A 7,869-nucleotide genomic window follows, 5' to 3' on the forward strand; every position below is an offset into this window, starting at 1 on the left:
TGAAAGAGGGAGCTCTTCTTAATATTTTGACACCAAAATCATGTCGATACACCTTACCGACTGCCAGTAAAGCCACCCACGCTTTAACTTGACAGACTGTATTTGTAAATTTAAAATTAAACTTTTATTTTCGTACATAAACGAAAAACTGATAAAGGGTATAAAATGTCGATCAGATGATACATTCAGTCATCGTTTCTTCGTGTAGACTTGTTTCTTGCTGAAAAAAATTGCTTTAAAAATCCTTTCAAGCTTCGTAAGTGCGACATTTCACTCTAATGACATATACATTTCCATACCGTAATGTTTTCAAACAGTATTTGATATTTCAAAATCTTATTAAAAAATTTCGAAAGTTTATTGGATATTCAAATAAAATTTATATTCATGAACAAAATCATTGTCAGAGTGTAATATTACAGACATGTATCCACAAGCAAAGAATATCCATCCTAGAATTCTTGTGCTACCGCAAGCAGTCGCATCAGTGTCAGTGCCAGCACCAAGCGCTTCTGAAGATAAACGCACACCCCCATATTCAGTATTAGCTGCCCAACCAGTGCACATATACAAAGGCTATGACCGTTTCTACAAAACGGAACACAGATGGCACAAAACTGCAACATACAAGGAGAAGGATAGTGGAAGAGTTTACAGGTACATTATTAATAATTTATTTAATGATCATTATGATACAGACCAGTTGTTATATGAAATCCTTCATGAATAGGGAATTATATCGAAAGTAGATTCGTTTGAAGAGTTAAAAACATTTACCTTTCATTCCGGTAAATCAAAATAATATCATCATATTTTGATATATTTTTGTCGACAAAAAGCGAGTTTTAGCAAAATTGAGATAATGAGGGTCTGCTACATATCATGGTATCTCAGAAAGGTAGAGAAGTTTACACTGCGGTCTGGTAATTTTAAATGAAATAAAGGAAGCTAATTTTATTATTTTGTTGAAATTGCGCATTTTTATTTTAGCTTGAAAATTCGTCGTTTTTTCTTCAATTTAACAGTTTTTTGGTTTTAAATTAATTTTCTTTTAATAGCAACTATTACCGTACAATGGTACAATATACCTCTTTGTCATTTTGCTTTTGACGTGTTTAAGACATCCTTTCTTCCTTTCCATGCATTTCAAAGGTTATCTGAACGTCCATAAAATTCATGTATTTTTTGCAAACTTATCTCTTTTTTTGTTTAAAATTAATTTTTGAAATTGAAAAATTAACTATATGGTTAAAAATTTAATTTTTGGTAGAATATTCGTAATTGTAATTTAGGAATAATTTCTATTCTTGCAATTTAAAATAATTGGTACTAAATAATTGTTTCGGTTTAATATGTATTATTTTACTTAAAAATTTATTACTTTGCTTGAAAATTCAACATTTTTGATCTTATTTTATTATTGATGTAGGTTTTTTGATAGGGAAAATTAATTAATAGTTTACGATGTTAATTTTGTCAAAAAACCTACATCAATAATAAAATATGAATTTCATGTTTAGATAGAATAATCTTGAAAAATCTTGTAGGGAGATTGTGAGTAGAGCATCAGACCGGCAATCTGAAGGACCTGGGCTCATATCCCAGCGGAGCTAGAGAGCGTTTTTTCACAATCTTAAAAATTAATCAATATTTTAATAATATTGATTATGACCCAGTAGAAAAACAAAATTAACATCTTAAACTATTATTTTTGATCTTAGTTTGGAATTTGTCGTTTATTCTCTTGATTTGGTAAAAAAATATTTCTTTATTAAAAATTAAACTATCTCTTAAAAATACTTCTTTTTAGTTTAAATGTAACGTTCCTTTGTTTCAGAATTAAACTATTAAAAATTATTTTTTCTTCTCTTAAATTTAATTGTTCTAACTGAAAATATAATATAATAAAATAAAATGTAATAAAAGGTTGGTCAGAGAAAAGTCAATGAAAGTCTGGGAACTTCGAAATTGGGATTTTGTATCGACCGAAAAAAATTTCCTTCTTCACTTTACCATATATTCATGAATTGAACTTTACATTTTCTTAATTCTTACTTTCCTATTACTATTACTGATCACTTTATAGGCATGAAAGTTTTTCAATATGACCATTTTTTTCAATATATTGATATTTTTATATTCACCCTTAAATAGAAATTTGTAAGAAATGTACAATTTTGTTATTCAAATAGGACAAATATTAATTAATTGTAAAATTATCTTATAATTTCACGTGTAAAGAAACAATTGGAAATTTATATTGCTAAAACATAAATATTGAATGAAATAGGGTTTTGCTGAAACCAAAATCCTTTAATCTGTTTTAATTTACAATTAGTTACTCACTTTAAAGCAGTATTAAATTAAAAAACCTTCTTTTAATTTTCTGCATTTGACAGTCTAAATGATTATAATGGCCCTTTCCAAATTTCATTTTGGTGAATGGATTACAAAAAGTTCAATAAGTTATTAAATTTATTCTCATATGCATGCGATGTGCCAAATATTTAGATGAAATGCAATGTCCGGCAAGAGGAGTGAAGTTTGAAAACGAGGACATGGTTACAGTAACAAAGCCACACCACGAATATTGTATCTTCAATGTAGATGAGGCACTCCAAAGAACTGCATTAGCAAAAGAGAGTGCTTGCAGTTCTGATGTTCCATACAGAACATTTCTAAACGTTAGAAGTCGGTTAGTACAAAAATCACACCATTAGTTACTTTTTTAAATTTATTAGTGAGCAATTCCACGGCAAATTATCTGAAGAATGTCAGATATTGTTAGTTATTTTTATGAAAATTCTAGTATCCGTTCTTTCAGGTGTTGAAAGAAAATCCCTTAAGGGCATGTGACACAGCTAAATACCTATATTACCGACCACAGTTTTTCAGTTCACTGAATGTTTTTTTGAACCTAAGAACTTTTTTTGTAAATGAAATATCCAGCTGAAACTTTGGGAAATGTATTAGAGTACAATAAAGTACGTTTAGGTACTGCATTTTGGTAGGAACTTCACTGAAAATTATTTTATCTTTTTTCTGAACCTCAACATTTTTTGAACGTTCGAACTTTTCTTATACATAAATATCTGTCTCAAACTTTGAGAAATGCAAGAGCCGAAAGAAAACTACGTTTAAGTACAAAGCTTAATAATAAAAGATGTAAAAAAATATATTTCTACAAACAATTCCAACGGCATCAGCCGGTAACGTTGTACACGAAAATACGAAACCTGGCGGCCACTACACGAGGTTCTAGAGGGTTCGTATTTTCGTGTACAACGTTACCGGCTGATGCCGTTGGAATTGTTTGTTGAAATATTTTTTTTACATCTTTTATTATTAAGCTTTGTACTTTAACGTAGTTTTCTTTCGGGTCTTGCATTTCTCAAAGTTTAAGACCGATATTTTATGTATAAAAAAAGTTCGAACGTTCAAAAAATGTTGAGGTTCAGAAACAAGATGAAATAATTTTCAGTAAAGTTCCTACCTACAAAGTTTCAGCTCGATATTTTATTTACAAAAAAAGTTCTTAGGTTCAAAAAAACATTCAGTGAACTGAAAAACTGTGGTTAGTAATATAGGTATTTAGCTGTGTCACATGCCCTTAAATAATGTTTGAAAAAATAAAAAAACTTAATTATAACTTTGGCGGTTTTAATGATACTAGGGTCTACTTTTTTCTAAATTATTCGTAATAGGCCGCAGTTTTGAGAAGAAAATATTGTTTAAAAATAAAAATTTCAGAAATTTCTTAGATTTTTCAAAAACTAATATTTAAACTAAATTTCTGAAAAAACTCACTTTTTGTTTTCTTCGTTTTTTATATAGATAGCTAACAATGTCCTTTATGAGCCCTGTTAATACCAAAATGTGATCTCTCTTAGTTTTGGTGAAATAATTAGGAACGTACGACGTGGCATGGGGTGTGCCCAGTGTCCGAGAGTCTGAACTCTGAAGCTTTTGCATACGATTACAATACTCATCTATTGTTCGTCTATTGTTTGCATGATTGTTTACATCGTGTGCATTATTTCTCGAAATCTGAGGGAGATCCCATTTTTACATTTACAGAGCTTGTATACGACATTGTAAGTTATCTGTTATATGGAAAAATGGAGGGGGCCCCCATCAGGGCCCACATGGATTGCCCTCATGCCTTTTGGAATCCATGAGTGCTATCCAGACGTGGTGTCATATCTCTGGGATGGTAACACTATTTTGTACTGGGCTGTCAGTATCGAGCCAGCAGTGGATATCGCTACTGGCACACTACTACCCCAATAGGAAATTCGCCATGGGCGCAGTACTGGGTCAGTGGTAACTAGTACCATACTGCTACACTCTAACGATATGAAAAAAAGGCGTTAAAAATAAATATTTATTGATTGCGAGTCCTTTGACGGTACAAAATTTCAAGCTCTCTTTTTCTAATTATTTATTATTATTATTATTATTATTATACGTTATGTAAATGTAAAATAAACGAACTGTTAACAGAAATATCATTAAAATAATTATTAAATAAATAATTTGAATCGATTATCATTTTTCTTCGCGTAATATTTCGTTTATTCACGTTGTATACTACTCTACATTTTTTACAATGACGGGAAATGTAATTTTTTATCAATATTTATGATTTTTCATAAAGATGAAATTTAGAATTTTTTCTTAAAAAAGCAAGAAAAAAAGTTGTTCTCAGGACAGATGTATTTATAGTTTTTTGAAATTTTAGAACGCATGAACCATATTTTTAAACATATTTTGTTATGTCTATTTTTTAGTACATAACATATTTATCCTTCCGACTTACAAATTTTAATCATTAATCCGTGAGGGCAACCGAGCTGGTCCCTCGTCGGGGACTATCATGGAACATCCATATGGCGAAAGTTCCAATTTCAAAAAAGAGTCATTCAATTGTTGACAGAAATTCATTGTTTGTAAGAGTGAACTCATAAAACCTTAAAATTTCTGGTGTCAAAAAAATATTCACCCTTTGGACTTAGAAATTTTAATCGTTGACCCGTCAGAGCAACCGAGCTGGGTCCTCGACGGGGGCCCTCGTAGAATTTCCACTCGTGGAACATCCATGCGGGCCCCCGCCGGAGGCCCTCATCCTAAGAAGTCACAGCCATGCTTTTTCCGCACGGGCTATATAAAAAAATAAAAATAATCAAGTTTTTCCCCAGATATTCAGTTAAAATATTAGTTGTTTTGAAAAATCGAAGAAGTTTTTGAAATGTTTTCTTCAAAAAATATATTTTTTTTAATTGCAATCTATTACCAATGATTAAAAAAAAGTTAGACCTTTATATCATAAAAATAAGGAAAGATATGAAGTTTTAAAAAAGGACCAACATTTTCAAGTTTGAATAGCTCCTAACTTTTTTATTTTTTCAAACATTATTTTAATGTTTATTTTTCAACGCCTTAGAGAACAGATACTAGAATTTTCATCAAAATTACTACCAAAAGCTTCAATTCTTCAGATGATTTGATATGCAATTGCTCTAGTGCCTTATTACGTCCTTTTCAGAAATTCGCCGCATTGGCCAGATCGGGTCCTCAGAAGCATTTCTGCAAGGGCTATTAACTATAATGATTTAATTTTGTAGACATCCTGAATGGAATAATGCTCTAGCGTACGCCAAATTAACGAGTACTATTCGACGTTGCATCCGAAAAAATTGCCCCTGCATGCCGAAGCACATAGTAGATCTGGCGAATGTCCTAGATTGTGAGACGTGGAGGGAAAGATTGCAATATGCCACTAATAAATACGTGCAAAAACATTTAAACACGCCCGCACATCGTTATCAGATTGTAGTGACGAACTTGATTGATGAAGAAAACGTTTCCCATGTTATTTTCCACTCTCCTGATTTTCTGAAAGAAGTTTTCCTGTTCGATGTAACAGACGGTGCTGCAGATGCAACGTATAAAACTCTTCCATTGCTGCGGGGCTGTTACCAACTTCTGATTTTCATGGTCATTGCGTTTGGCAAGGTATTTTGCAGTTTTATTATGCTTCAAGTATGTTCACTGAAACTTGCAACACTTACATACAACTTGATTTGATTTAAACTATATTATTTAAATTCCCGCTTTTCAGTGCACGCCTCTTTTCTTTGTGCTCATGAGCCGGGAAACGCAGGTAGCTTACGTCGATATTTTTAAGACGATTCGCAAATTGGCACCAAGCCTAAAGTTAGAAAAAATGACTCTGGATTTTGAAATAGCCCTGAAAAATGCACTTAAGATCAATTTCCCAGAAATCAGTGAATATCTTGGATGTCTCTTTCATCATGCCTACGTACGTATTAACATTAAAATTATTAATTTTCAACTATGATAGTTTAATACTTATTTGACGCCTCCAGCTTGCCAGCTTTGCCTTGCTTCACATTTATTTGCCTTTCCACAGTAAAAAAAATAGTTGGTTGGGACAACTAACAAAGTAGTAGGCCCAACTATTTTAGTTTGTTCTCGCTATAACTTTCGATGGTAGGTACTACTTTCAGGTAGTTGGGTTTATTACTTTAAAAAGTAAGCGATACTACTTTAGTTATTAAGTCTTACTATTAAATTAGTTATTTTACAAATAAATTAGTCATTAAATTAGTTATTTTACAAATAAATTAGTCGATCTTACTACTTAAAGTAGTAATCCTTACTATTATATGCGATCTTATATAATATTACTAATTTTATATTTTATTAATATTCATATAATTATGTTCATCCCGCTGGCAAGCTGAATTGTCACGATGATGTATTTATACAAATCAGGGTACATTTTCACGGAGGAATGTTTTGATATTTTGTTGAATTTATTTGACACATCGAGTTCCCATCTATATGTTATTAATCAATCAAATTTGCCATAAACCAACAAAGTAAATAGAAATAAATCGTATGAAAAATATTAATTCCACGATTATTTCAAAACAGGACTCCGTGAAAAGGGGCCCTAAGCGTAGGCCGTGGAGGACGCCCTAAGGATCTATACGATGCTCTTCAATATTTTCCATGTGTTTACAAATTATACGTACAGGTTCAGATTAAAATGGCGATCATCGAAAACATGACGAAGCATTTCGATGCGAATGTTGGTAGCACTGCTCAGAATTCAGTTCTGCCAATATCGGCAAGGGCCGAAACTTGTAACCTTTACCACTTTTATTTCTTGGAAAATAAATTGCTGGTAAATGTAACTAATTTATTTGTTGTGACTACAATTACTATTCTCAGTAATATAACCTTAATAGGAGGTCTAACAGCGACTTGTTACCGTAGAAAACTGGTTAGTTACTTTTATCAACTCTACTAATAAGGAGCTTGTCGCAACTAACCATTTTTTCAGTGCAGCCGCTTTTGAAGATACCAGTATTATTAGAAATTGTAAATGTTCGGATGTTTGTATAATCAAATTAATAATTCTTAAACGGAAAAAGAATGATATACGTTAACATGATTCCAGAATTTAGATAAGCGGACAGCAAAGCACGGCTTGAAACTTTATATGAAGAAGTACAAGTCAGCCCAGATCTTCTATAGAGAAGTAAAAAATTGTGCTTTGCTACCAGCACGAGATATTGAAATCACCTTCGAGACTCTCGTTGCAGGATTGGAATCGGAAAATCCTATAACGATGCTGAATGAAGAAACCAAAACAATAACCCTTGTGTAATTGTTTAGAAACTTCATTCAGTATTATCGGAATTATTGGATCAGGACTGTTACTTCGAATGAATACTCAGTGTACGAGGGTAGTTCAATAAGTCCTTAGAATGACCAACAAATGGCGCGCGAATCGCTCCAAATCATCTGTTTTCAGTCAGCACCACTCCCGACTAGATA

Source organism: Belonocnema kinseyi, chromosome 7 (assembly GCF_010883055.1).
Source record: "Belonocnema kinseyi isolate 2016_QV_RU_SX_M_011 chromosome 7, B_treatae_v1, whole genome shotgun sequence".
Taxonomy (NCBI): domain Eukaryota; kingdom Metazoa; phylum Arthropoda; class Insecta; order Hymenoptera; family Cynipidae; genus Belonocnema; species Belonocnema kinseyi.